We start from the raw sequence: 14,251 nt of genomic DNA, 5'->3' as shown, positions 1-14,251 counted from the left end.
GTGGGGCTAGCATAGCATATGTGAAACATAGTTCATATATACTGTCCATCTTGAATAATGAACTGATACTTATTAGTTAAGGAAATATTTTCAGGCCTCAAAAATGAGAAGTTACATTTGCTTGAGATGTTAATATGAATATTCCCATGTGCAGAACTCAATCCAACATAGTGGGTTTTGAACGCCATTCAAATTTTGGGGGGGAAGAAAAGATATGTAAGGATAGGGAGTTTACACATACCAAGCAAAACTTGACTTTTTAAAATAAGATATAATATAAAGGCATGTAAACACTTTGGCCGTATTTTGATAACTGTCCCTAGGTGAATTTAAAAATGTACTGTTTAAATATTTGTCATGACCAAAACTTGGATAATTTTATCACAAAATTTCGTTGAAAAAACCTTCCCAAAATTGCTGGCTCCGTGAAACATTTGAAATGTTCATTTACAGGTGCCAACTATTTCTCTACATACCAGTGGTCTCAGAGAATATAAGCCTATGCTTATGGCAGACAGTTTTAGAATTTTCCCTGCATATGTATTAGTTTTCATGCAGACCAAACAAAAATAATAGAAAGCAAAGGGAAAGTAGATTTAGTATGTATCAGGACCCATTGTCAATCATGTCCTGTATTTATTTGTCTGTTTGTTTTGTCATCAGATATATTTTGGTGTGAAACTTTTTAACGGGTAATGACTCTCCAACCATGTTATACTTTGATAGATTCTGGGCTTTTTGTGTAAAATGTATCCTAAATTTAAAACATACAACAAAAAAGCCTCTTGTTCATAAAACAACCAAGACAGATTTTTATCAGTTATATAAAATAGAGTCAAAATGTTAGTATTTGCTTATATATTCCTAAATAGATATTAAAGAATGATATCACCAACACCAAAATGTTTGAACAACATGAACCTCGATTAAAATTCACCTTTCTTCTGATGAACTGCCCAGATTTCAACAAAACCTTCACCCCCAGCATATAGCTAAAGCAATCATAGTATTTGAAGGTGCTGGCATGTTTTTGTTTTATTCCTGATTTTTTTTTCATTACTACTCAGGAAGAATAGTATGCCAGATTCAAATATATGAATATACTATTTTAAATTGTCTGTCTTAGAAATTTTAACTGCTTTTTTGTAGTTTTGAAATTAATATGCATGCTTCTGTAACTAACTTGATATATTTACAATCTTTTAAAATTTTTCTTTCAAATGTCACTGTCATTCTGTATCTAAAATACCATAGTTTTTTCTTTCTCACAGGATAAAGATATCTTCAATTGATTTTACATATTTCTTTAAATTAAAGAAAGTCATTTATGTCAAAAGAGCAAAATGCATGTAATATTTATTATATCCAGCATTAATATCTCCTTTGCCACTATGTGCTGTTACATAATGACATAATGGAGGGATTATTTTCATAACTGATATTATATGTCCTACCTAAAGGCCATAAGATTTCTCTTATGGCTCCAAAGATATTCCTGCTACCCGTTACTCTAGTCTATTAGGCATCGTAATTATGTAATTAGATGTTCTTTAAAGACTATCTCAGGCACCCCATAGATTAAAATGGTTCCTCTGAAGCAGTTACCAGATCTGTTACGTAATTACATAATTAAGTTCATGTAGTAAAAATCTTAACCCTTCTAAAAAATAAACAGTCTGCAATGGAGCAACACATGACTTTGATTGCAAACTGGAAGTGGAAAGAAAGTGGTAATATATCCAATGTCAAAAGTAAAAGTCTCTCAATACTAATTTTTATATTGAGATCTCATCCCTCAAAAGAAAGCTCAAGGGAGTTGGATCTGGCCTCTCAATTGTCTAGAACATTGGCTGATGGTTTCATTAGCAGCATTTCAAGAGAATTTCTTCTCCATAAACTTGTCAATCCACCTTCCTCAGAAATATTCATAAACTCAGTATAGTTAGGGGGCTACCAAAAAGATAAACAGTGACTATAAAATACTAAATAAAATGAATGTTCTTCGTATTGTCATTTAGTGTATTTTAAGTCAATTAAATTCTGCTACATCCTATGTAGCTCTAGTGTATAATCTTAAATTCCAATTACTTATATGTATTTGCAACTTAAATAACAAAATGAAATCTGGAGTTAGTACCCATCCCAAAGCTCACAAAGATAATACTTTTTAAAAACACCATTAGCACAGAAATACATAGACATTATGGTACTAAATTACCCAAATACAAAATCAATGTATGTGAAATATATCAACACTGCCCTCCGATATTGGCCCCCCCATACCATATGAGACACAAACAAAGATCCATCCATCTATAGGGGAATAGACATTCAAGGCAAAAAGTCAATTAACCCTTAATTTGTCCTTTCAAAACACCCTATCTTTTAGACTCCACAAATCCCCAAGTCACCTCAACCCTTGACTTGCATACTGTACCAAACTGATTCTTAATGGCCATTTTACCAGGTCTCTTTTAATTCTCTCTACCACCAACCCCATGTTAAATTTTACATCCTGTTCATTTCTTAATTGCTTCTCACCTCTCCATTCTCATCAGTTAATTTGGAATGTATTTCAATACTATGACTGTATTTCCACTTTGAAAAAAGCTATCCGTGACAGCTCCAATGTTTAATGGCTGCTAATTTTTAAAGAAGGAGTATTTCAAACCAAAGAGCTTGTGTTTCCTCTGTATTAATTCACTGTATTGGTTTTCTACGGTGACACAACAAACCATCCTAAAGGTTAGAGAGGCTTAAAACCATGATTTATGATTATCCCTCCCGGTTTATACCATGCTGATGGAAACTTCAACAGCTACAACACCTTTGGAAAGAAATTTTTACAGTATGTTCACCCTGCTTGACCCAGTCATACTACTTTTTGGAATTGAGATAATTCAGAAAATATACTGAACTACAGAAAAACCTTTTCACACAAAGATGTTTATCCCAAGATTATTTTATGGATGAGGGAACTAAGATTTGAAGACGCTGAATCACTTCCTTGAGTTTGCAAAAACAGAGGAATAAGAATTGGAACTCTCACACTCTGTCTTCACATTCTTGCATTCATGACCTTGCTATACCACCTCTGATGAAAAGCTTTAGCTTAAAAAAAAATCACACACACACTATTTTAGAGAGAATACAAATGCAACTAGTTTACAAAATAAAATATGCAGGAAGCAGCAAGACTGGAAGAACATAAACTAAAATACTGATAACAGTTGCCTTTAAGTGGTGATACTCTGGGTTGTTTTCCCTTCTCCTTTATATGTTTTTAAGATGTTCTAAAATAAAAAAGATTTTTTTAGTCCCATAGGGGAAAGGAGGATTTTTTTTAATCCTGAGCTGCTATTCCTTTTTGTGCAGATAAGGACCCCAGCTATGTGCATATCTATCACAAATAACCTGGGGATGTAGAATTTTAACACAAGCTAGTAACGTTGGAATTAAGAAAGGAACCTGGGGAGATCCTTAAAAGTTAGAAAGACAAATGCTGCCTTTCACTTGATAAGTGGTAAGCATGGAAAACATTCTTTCCAGAATGAGGATTATTTAAATAAAGGTGTCTGGCAGAAGAAAGGCTCCAGGGGCTTTGTCAGCAGCCAAAGTGCAGGGGATCACAGAGTTCCTGGAGTTCTGCTGAGTCAGATTTACCAATGCCTGGAAAGAACCAAGACAGCAGAAGCTTTTCTGATATAAATTGCAGATTATGGATGAGGTATGCAACTGGATCTAGGTTTCTTGTTAATCATAATTGATTGATTGATTGATTAACTCTTGCACTAAGCTCTACATAGATTCAACAATATAAATTGAATAAAATATTTATGTTCACTTTTATTAAAAATTAATTTTGTAAACAATGATATATTGAAGGGAAAGCAGGCACATCCTTATTTTCTCACTGAGTACATCTGACCGTTTCAGTCTCCAAGACCCCAGCCTTGTGGTAGTTTATCTGAACAACTGACAACGTAACATACGTAGATCTGTGGTTATTAGCCTTACAAACCCAAATCTCTGTTGGCAGCAAATATCACAGAACTGTAAGTAACACAGTGATTCAAGAGGTTCCTTTCACTGTCCATCCCTGTATTTGCACTTCCTTCTTTAGTGACTAAAAAGGGCAGCAACAAGGGGAAAAGGTAACTTAAAAACGAATAAGCAAGAGCTCATCCCAATTATTAGATTTCCCCTTTCTTTTCAAATGAATTTTTGAAACAAAACCAAAAGAAAACCCTAGCCCTGTAGCATTTCAGTAATTTACTAAGTTCTAAGGTAACTGACATTTTTAAAAAAAAAAAAAAGAGCTTCACATAAACTTAATTGACTAATTATAGCAGGGAAAATGTGAGAAATTATACACATATCCAGAAAAGTCCCCATCAAAGGAACAGAAAAAGAGTAAATAGCCCACTGCCTGCATTTCTTCTGGCTTGTCCCTTTAATCTTCTATTTCTTCTGTGAATTGCTATTTAACTTGATTTTCACCTGTTTCCTTCAAGAATTTGGAAATCCAGGTCTAAAACCTTCAGTCTATATAGAAATATGGTACATTCTATGGTGTGCCATGATACGGTACACATTCACAAAAACACAGAACCGGCTTAGCATGCTTCTACACTGGCTTCTCATACAATCAATAAAGCTCATAAAGCCTTTGTTCTGGTCTTTGTTTCATCCAGACCAACTTTGCTATACAGATAACTCCTAAAAAGTCAGAAAGATTGACCATTTATTGAGTAAATAGCATTCTAACTACAGTGAGAATGTATTGATTGCTTACAGTTTACACCTTATTTTACATAAATATTTTATTTAAAATATAATCTCCAAGTTGGTTCCAGTATAACTGGCTTAGTGCCTTCTTCAGGGATACAAAGGTTGCCTATAGTAGTTTCCCAGGCTTGTCCCTCTAGTATCTCTGGGGTTGGTGCCAAAACCTAATTAACACTGAGCAATTTGAATTTTAGACATGAAAGGAAACTTGGACACCAGCAAAATCTGTCTTGTAAAGACACTGTTGCTTCTCTGAGCTGAGGAAGTTTAATTATTGTTGCTTTTCTCAGAGCTTGCAGCATGATTGTGATTATCCTTAGTAAATTACAGCAAATATCTTCCTTTCCTTGAAGATGAGTCCCTTCACTATTCTCTTATTCATCATCCACTTCCAGCCCTTTTCCTCCTCTCCAACAAGGTCTCCCCACCCTTCAAAGTCAAGCTCAATTAATTCTTGACACTACTGTGGGCCTTTTTCATCATTCCATCCAAAACAGATAATTCGTTTTCTGAACTCTATGGCATTCAATATCCACACCGTCTGTTTGGGTTGAATTGTGTCCTCCAAAAAGATATGTTGAAATCCTAACTTCTGGTGCTTTTTAACATGACCTTATTTTGAAATAGGGTCTTTGCAGATGTAATCAAGTTAAAATGAGGTAATTAAGTGGTCCCTCATCCAATAGTATCGGTGTCCTTATAAGGAGAGGAAAAGAGATATACAGGGAGAATACCATGTATAGACTGAGGCAGAAAATGGAGTGATGCATCTGCAAACCAAGGAGTGTCAAGGATTGCTGGCAATCACCAGAAGCTAGAAGAGAGAGGCACGGAACTGACTCTCCCTCAGAGTCGCTCAGAAAGAACAAACATGCTAACACTCTGAATTCAGACTTCTAGCCTCCAGAACTGTAAGAAAATAAATTTCTGTAATATCAAGCCATCAATTTTGGAGTCCCTTGTTATGGCAGCCCTAGGAACTTATATACCATCCACTTGCAACCCTTTCTTTCCATGTATCACCTGGTTACCTATCTAAGTCCATGCCTATATCCTTAACTTAAAAAAAAAAAATTCCTTAGAGAGAAACCAGATCTTAATCTTTTATTCTTATACCGAGACTATCTCATATCTATGGTAGGGTTGCCAAATAAAATACAAGACAGCTAGTTAACTGGGCATCCTGTATTTATATTTGCTAAATTGGGCGACTATAATTTATGTACAAAAGAGATGATCAGTAAATACCTAAGAAAAAAATGGATGAATTCCTAGTTTATCAATTTTATGAAAAGTTCTTTCTTAATATTTATAACAATCAATCATCAACAGGTATACACTGAGAAACTTTAACCTACCTTCTATTAAACTTTGGTGGCCCACACCTGGAATATTGATTAAGATATTATAAGGGTACATCAGAAGTAGAGAAGACCAAAAAATAACAATTATGATGGTCAGAAATATAAAGGCAGGTGCCATTGTGAAGACAGGAACTCAAGAATTTCAGACTCTGCCATTTGTAAAGGTTGAGTTGAAAGATTCATTATCAAAATCTAGAATCATAACAGATACATTAGTGAAATGATTAGTTCACCAAATCTATAAAGACTAGGCTGAGAATGAAACTAATATTAAATGATTACTTTTCTATTTGTCATGCCTTTACATACATTAATTCATTTCACCTATGTTAGGATGTAGGTATTATTACCCCTGTATTTCAGAGATGAGAGAACTAAGGTTTGGAGGGCAGAGTCAGAATTCAAACCCAAGATGCAAGACCTATGCTCATTCCACACTCCCAGATTGCTTCTCTAAACCTTTCTTCCCTGAGCAGTGCAAATTAGAAACAATTAAAGGAAGCACATATTTACTAAGTAGATAATACATATTAAAAACCCGTTGATGCAGAGAGCAGCCTGGCAGCAAATATAAAGTGATGCAAAATTTATGGATAAAGTTATGAGTTAGAAAGCCATTAGAGGAAGAGGACTCACACAGAACTCACCTTTAAAATTGACATCAGAAGCTACTAGAACTTCTAGAACACCTAGCTAAATTGACTTGGGGTCCATTTCAGGATGACCTTGTCCATACTCCTGTGCAAATGATCGACTTAATACAAGTCCATTTACTTCATTACCATTTAGCATTTTGGGGAGCTATAAAAGCTGAATCGTGTATTGTAAAGAGCACAGTACTTATAATGATGGAATCTCAGCCTGCTTCATTCTGTTACTTATTAGATGTGTGACAACAGAATTAAGTCACAAGCAATGACTTAATTGGCTCAGTTTCCTCCTTTGTAAATAATAGACTGCTTTCTAAATTCCTATCTAGCAAACACTTATACTATATGCTGCTTTTTTTTCATAATTATATCAGTGCTTTTCAACTGCTGTTTCCCCTACATCTTAAGCAAAATGCTTCTTTTCTTTACGTCTTTGTACTTCATTCATTTATTCTATAAACTGGTCTCCTACTCTATGTCAGGCACTGTGCAAGGCACTGGGATATAAGTGATAAACAAGAGAGACAAGATCCTTACTTTTATTAAGATTAAAAATTAAGATTAAGGGGGACTTTCCTAGCAGTTCAGTGGTTAAGACTTCACTTTCCAATGCAGGGGATGAGGGTTCGATCCCTGGTTGGGGAGCTAAGATCCCACATGCCTCAGGGCCAAAAAACCAAAACAAAAGACAGAAGCAATATTGTAACATATTCAATAAAGACTTTAAAAATGGTCCACATCAAAAAGAACTCAAAAAAATTAAGATTAAGAAAAAAATAAATAATTAGAATGGTCAGAATTAGGCAGATGTCATTCTCAAGAGACCCTAAAATAATAAATAATTACAATTTTAATAAATGTTTTGAAGGACAATTATAGAGTCGTGAGGAACTATTTAACACTTTAACTTGATTTAAGTCTCTAGGGTGAAGGAAAACTTCCCTGAGGAAATTAACATGTAAATTTAAACTTGAAGGGTGATGAGAATTTGGCAGATAAAGAGGTTGAGAAAGAGCACTCCTAATAGAAAGAACATCAAATGTGAAGGCTCTGATTCAGGGAGGAGTTTGGTACTAAGAGGAAACAAAAGAGGTCAACACAATAAAGTGTAGTCAGAGCAAATACAACAGTTTAAGATGTTGCTGAACAGTCACAAACGGAGAACCTGGAACGCAGAATGCAGTTTAAAAGTATAGAATGGACAAGGCTTACATGCTTATTAAAATATACTCTCTTTGAGGGTGCACTGGAGTTATCCAAACAGAGGAAGGTAGGGGGGCATTCTAGGCAGGGATGAAAACATGCAAAGCCATGAAGTTTAGTTGGGATAAAAATAAGCTATTTTGAATTCAAAAAGTCATGGTTACATCAAAGGATACAATCAACAGAGTGAAAGGCAACCCACAGAATGGAAGAATATATTTGCAAATCATATATCTGATAAGGAGTTAATATCCAGAATATGTAAAGAATTCTTACAATTCAACAACAAAAAACAAACAAGTCTATTAAAAATGGGCAAAGGACTTGAATAGACATTTCTCCAAAAAAGATAAACAAATGGTCAGTAAGCACATGAAAGGACACACAGCATCACTAATCATTAAGGAAAAGTAAATCGAAACCACAATGAGCTACCACATCACACCTGTTATTTGGCTATTTAAAAAAAAACAACAAAATAAGCACTGGCGAGGACGTGAAGAAATTAGAACCCTTGTGCACTGTTGGTGAGAATGTAAGATGGTACAGCTGCTGTGGGAAACAGTATGGAGGTTCCTCAAAAAAAATTATATGAATTATCATATAATCCAGCACTTCTGGGTATATACCCTACAGAATCCAAATCAGGGTCTCAAAGAGATATTTATGCACCCATGTTGGTGGAAGGAACCCAAGTGCCCATCAACAAATGAGTAAATAAACAAAACGTGGTATATACATACAATGGAATATTATTCAGCCTTTAAAAGGAAGGAAATCCTTCATTCCCCATGTTACAACATGGAAGAACCTTGAGGACCTCATGCTAAGTGAAATAAGCCAGTCATAAAAAGACAAACATTGTACGATTTCACTTACATGAGGTACCCAGAGAAGTCAAATTCATAGAGACAGACAATGGCATGGTGGGTGCCAGGGGCTGGAGGAGAAGGGAATGAGGAGTGGTAGTTTAATGGGTATAGAATTTCAGTTTTTCAAGATAAAAAAACGTTCTGGGGGCTTCCCTGGTGGCGCAGTGGTTGAGAGCCCGCCTGCCGATGCAGGGGACACGGGTTCGTGCCCCGGTCCGGGAAGATCCCACATGCCGCAGAGCCGCTGGGCCCGTGAGCCATGGCCGCTGAGCCTGCGCGTCCGGAGCCTGTGCTCCGCAACGGGAGAGGCCACAACAGTGAGAGGCCCGCGTACCGCAAAAAAACAAACAAACAAACAAAAAACATTCTGGAGTGTTGCTTTAGTGAACTGTACACTTAAGAACTATTAAAATGGTAAATTAAAAACAATACTCTTTCCTGTTTGGAATAGATTACAAAAAGGCATGAAGGAATAACAGGAAAACTATTTTTTTCTGCTACCTTTTAGGTTAGGCATTTTTATTTTCTATTTTGTCTCCACTATCAGCTTATTGTTTGTAGTTTTTTGCTGGTTGTGCTAGGGCAGGAGTACCCAACCCCCAGGCCATGGACTGGTAGCGGTAGCAGTCCATGGCCTAAGAACTGGGCCGCACAGCAGGAGGTGAGCAGCGGACAAGCAAGCGAAGCTTCATCTGCCACTCCCCATCACTCACATTACCACCTGAACCATCCCCCTGCTCCATCCGTGGAAAAATTGTCTTCCATGAAACCAATCGCTGGTGCCAAAAAGGTTGGGGACTGCTGCCCTAGGGTTTACAATATATATCTTTAATGTAAAAGAGTCTATCTTTGAATGGTACACTGTTTCACGTATTGTGTAAAGACCTTAGAACATTATACTCCAAAATCCTAAATTGTCACACATTTTAGTTTTGTGATATAAATACACAACACATTGATAGTCCTCTTTTTGTGTAGAGAACAATTAAAACGAAGAAAAATTTACATTTACCTCAAATATGCCATTTCTTATACTCTTCATTCCTTCGTGTAAATCCAGGTTTCTGTATGATATTACATTCCTCTGCCTGAAGTCCTTTCTTGAACATTTCTTGTAGTCTGCTACAATGAATTTTCTCATATTTTGCTCATCTGAAAAAAAAAGTGTTTATTTTTCCTTAATTTTTGAAATATATTTTCCCTAGGTTTCAAATTGCTGGTTGAAAGTTTGTTTTTAATTTAGCATGTTAAAGATGTCAATCGTCATCTAGATTCCATAGTTTTTAAAAGATAATTCTATAGTAATTCTTTTCTTTGCTCTTCTGTATAAATGTTTCTTTTTTCTCTGAGTACTTTCTCTTTCTCTTTGATTTTCAGCAGTTTGAATGAAAATTGCCTAGGAATGTTTTCAGGGAAGAGTACTATTTAGCTGGGTGTTTTCTGAGCCCCCTGGATCTATAATTTTTGTGTCTTTCATTAATTTTGGAAAAGTCTTGGTCATTTTATCTTTAATGTTTCTTCTGTCCTGTACACTTTCTCTTTTTCTTTATGGATTCTAATTATATGCATATCAGACCTTTTGATACTGTCCCACAGCTCTTGAAGCCTCTTGTTCCTTTGTTTTACTCTTTTTTCTTTTTGTGTTTTAGTTTGGGTAATTTCTATTGAACTATCTTCAAGTTTGCTGTTTATTTCCTTAGTTTTATCAAATCTATGGATGAGCCCATCAAAGACATTCTTCTTTCCTGTTACCATGTTTTTTGAAAATTTTCTAGCACTTCCATTTGATTTTTTTATGATTTCTGTCTCTGGGTTGTAATTCTCCATCTGTTCATTCATGCTGTTCACCTTTCCCACTCTTGCCTTTATAGTATTAATCATAAATATTTTAAATTCCCTAACTGATAGTTTCAACAATTGGGCATAACTTGAGTCTGGTTTTGTTAACTTCACCTCCTGATTGTCTGTTATTTTGGTTTTTGCTTTTTGCTTTTGGTGTGTTGTTTTGTTTGAAAGCCAAACATCTTTTGTAGACTAAGCCAAACATCTCTTGTGTACAGGGTTGGATAAATAGTATGTATTCCTGCAAATGGCCACACTGTTTCCTTTGCTAGGTCTCTAGCATGCTGTGAGTCAACCTAGTCAAGAATTGAGTTGCTTTGGGGATTTATTGTGCTGTGGTTATTCCTAGTGCATGACAGGCTTCAAATTCCTTTAGTGTTATCTTACGCTTAGGGTAGGAGTTGATTCATCAGAGGGTTTTCCTCAGTGTTTGTTCTACCCACAGCTCCAGGTCTTTTATTTGCACTTGCACTTCAGAGAGGGTCTCTTCACATGCTTATACCCCTCTCCCAGCTGTAGACCACTAATACTTGTTACTCAGTGCTTGGTAGCCAGGTGGTGGAAACAGGGAGATGTTTTCTGTTGTTCTGGTTTAGCTTCGGTCTTTGACAGATGCTGTGTCACTGGGTCTCAGAGGTGGAGACTTCTTACTATCCCCACCCCTCCAACCAGTAGCAGGAGATTTCTAATGATCTGGGCCCAGGGCATTTTCTTGCCCCACTAAGGGATAGAATATTTTGTTGTTGTTGTTGTTCCCTTTTTCCAGCTGCAATGGGTTTTTAACTGTGGCCTGAAGGCAATAGAGTTTGGTACCCTTCTCACAGAAGCTGGAGATTTTTGATCAGTAGGAAAAATAGGAAAGAAGGGCATTACATCTTCCTGCAATGCTGCTGTTCCTCTCCAGAGGGCCTGCACTGCAAGAAAGCCTTGCCCCTCAGTCTTTCTCATGAGTACCCATGGAGAAGAGGATGCAAGTGTTTCTGAACAACCCTTATGTCTATGGTTCTCACAGTTTCCATACTCTCATGCTAGCCAACATTCACCCTTTAGAATTTATTAAACTTTTTAGCTAAAACTTTCTTGCACAGTTGAATGAAATCCAATATCTGCTACAGGAAAGCAAGTGCTTGTTGCATTCCATTTCTATTTAGAAACACCAGTCTTACCTTATATTTTAAATTGTTTGTTTGTCCTGAGACGTAAGCTCTCTGATAGTTCAAGAAAAGTTGTGAATTCAACAATTAACTGCCTTTTTGTTGTGGTGAGAGTAAGAATGGTCTCTTTCCAGTATTCTGCATCCCAAGTGGGAGCCAGAAATTCCCACTTCACTTTTATTATCACCGAATTTCTCTCCTTTTAGCAGTAAAACCTAAAAAAGAAATTGTCTATACTCACTTTCTTCAATTTATCTCATCCCATTTTTATATTTTACCCCTACCACATATGAAAGTTTAAAAACTATAAGATTATCGGTGACCTACAAGTTACAAATCCCTGAGTTAATATTTAGTCCTTATCCTAATTAGGATGTCAATAGTTCTTAACACAGCTAGACTCTCCTGTCCGCTGAGATATTTTCTTATTTGCCTCCAGGATGTCACACTCTCTGGATTCATCTCCTCCCTTCATGGCTACCACTTCTTGGTTTCTCCCCTGAGAAGATTCCTTACCTTTCAATCTCTAAATGATACAGTATCCCAGGAATCACTCCTGGGACTTCTTTCCTCTATCTACATTCACACCTTCAATCTCATCTAGTCTCAAGGCTTTACATATCATCTATAAATTGATGACCCCAGATAAATATCTACAGATTTATATATCTGGAATTCTCCTCTGACCTCCAGATTTACATGTACAACTTCCTACTTGATGTCTCCATCACTTAGGATTTCTAGAAGGCATTTCAAAAGGAATATATCCAAATCTGAGCACCTGATCACCCTGGTAATACTGTTCCTCCTATAATCCTCCCCAACTCAGTAAATGGCAAAATCCATCATCAGAAAATCTACAAACAATAAATGCTGGGGAGGGTGTGGAGAAAAGGAAACCTCTTGCACTGCTGGTGGGAATGTAAACTGATACAGCCACTATGGAGAACAGTATGGAGGATCCTTAAGAAACTAAAAATAGAACCACCACACGACCCAGCAATCCCACTACTGGGCATATATCCTGACAAAACCATAATTCAAAGAGTCATGTACCACACTGTTCATTGCAGCTCTATTTACAATACCAGGACATGGAAGCAACCTAAGTGTCCACCCACAGATGAATGGATAAAGAAGATGTGGCACATATATACAATGGAATATTACTCAGCCATAAAAAGAAACAAAACTCAGTTATTTCTAGTGAGGTGGATGGACCTAGAGTCTGTCATACAGAGTGAAGTAAGTCAGAAGGAGAAAAATAAATACTGTATGCTAACACATATATATGGAATCTAAAAAAAAAAATTGTTCTGATGAACCTAGGGGCAGGACAGGAATAAAGATGCAGAGGTAGAGAATGGATTTGAGGACACAGGGAGAGGGAAGGGTAAGCTGGCACAAAGTGAGAGAGTGGCATGGACATATATGCACTACCAAATGTAAAATAGATAGCTAGTGGGAAGCAGCCGCATAGCACAGGGAGATCACCTCGGTGCTTTGTGACCACCTAGAGGGGTGGGATAGGGAGGGTGGGAGGGAGACGCAAGAGGGAGGGGATAAGGGGATGTATGTATATGTATAGCTGATTCACTTTGTTATACAGCAGAAACTAACACACCATTGTAAAGCAATTATACTCCAATAAAGATGTTAAAAATAAACAAATAAATGGCAAAATGCACACTGCTCTTTGCTTACGATAAAAATTCTCACATCATCATCAATTCCTCTACTTCTTTTTTTATTTTTAATTTAATTTTATTTTTTTAAACAGCAGGTTCTTATTAGTCATCAATTTTATACACATCAGTGTATACATGTAAATCCCAATCACCCAATTCATCACACCACCACCCCCACCACCCCGTCGCTTTCCGCCCATGGTGTCCATACGTTTGCTCTCTACATCTGTGTCTCAATTTCTGCCCTGCAAACCGGTTCATCTGTACCACTTTTCTACGTTCCACATATATGCATTAATATACGGTATTTGTTTTTCTCTTTCTGACTTACTTCACTCTGTATGACAGTCTTTAGATCCATCCACATCTCAACAAATGACCCAATCTTGTTCCTTTTATGGCTGAGTAAAATTCCATTGTATATATATACCACAACTTCTTTATCCATTCATCTGTCGATGGGCATTTAGGTGGCTTCCATGACCTGGCTATTGTAAATAGTGTTGCAGTGAACATTGGGGTGCATGTGTCTTTTTGAATTATGGTTTTCTCTGGGTATATACCCAGTAGTGGGATTGCTGGATCATATGATAATTCTATTTTTAGTTTTTAAAGGAACCTCCATTCTGTTCTCCATAGTGGCTGTATCAATTTACATTCCACCAACAGTGCAAGAGGGCTCCCTTTTCT

General features: G+C 36.5%; 1 long non-coding RNA gene across 1 annotated transcript in view; it reads right to left on the bottom strand.

Annotated features, from left to right (window-relative positions):
• LOC141279636 (uncharacterized) overlaps positions 1–12,113 on the bottom strand; it is a 148,593-nt gene extending 136,480 nt beyond the window's left edge. Inside the window, exons 1-2 of the long non-coding RNA XR_012334218.1 lie at positions 11,886–12,113; positions 9,890–10,029 (exon numbers count right to left, since the gene is read on the bottom strand). This is a non-coding gene — a long non-coding RNA (uncharacterized lncRNA). The remainder of the gene's footprint in view (positions 1–9,889; positions 10,030–11,885) is intronic.
• Between the last annotated feature and the right edge of the window lie 2,138 nt (positions 12,114–14,251).

This window comes from Tursiops truncatus, chromosome 10, assembly GCF_011762595.2.
Source record: "Tursiops truncatus isolate mTurTru1 chromosome 10, mTurTru1.mat.Y, whole genome shotgun sequence".
In the NCBI taxonomy this organism is placed as follows: domain Eukaryota; kingdom Metazoa; phylum Chordata; class Mammalia; order Artiodactyla; family Delphinidae; genus Tursiops; species Tursiops truncatus.
This window is presented reverse-complemented; position numbering and strand designations above follow the sequence as displayed.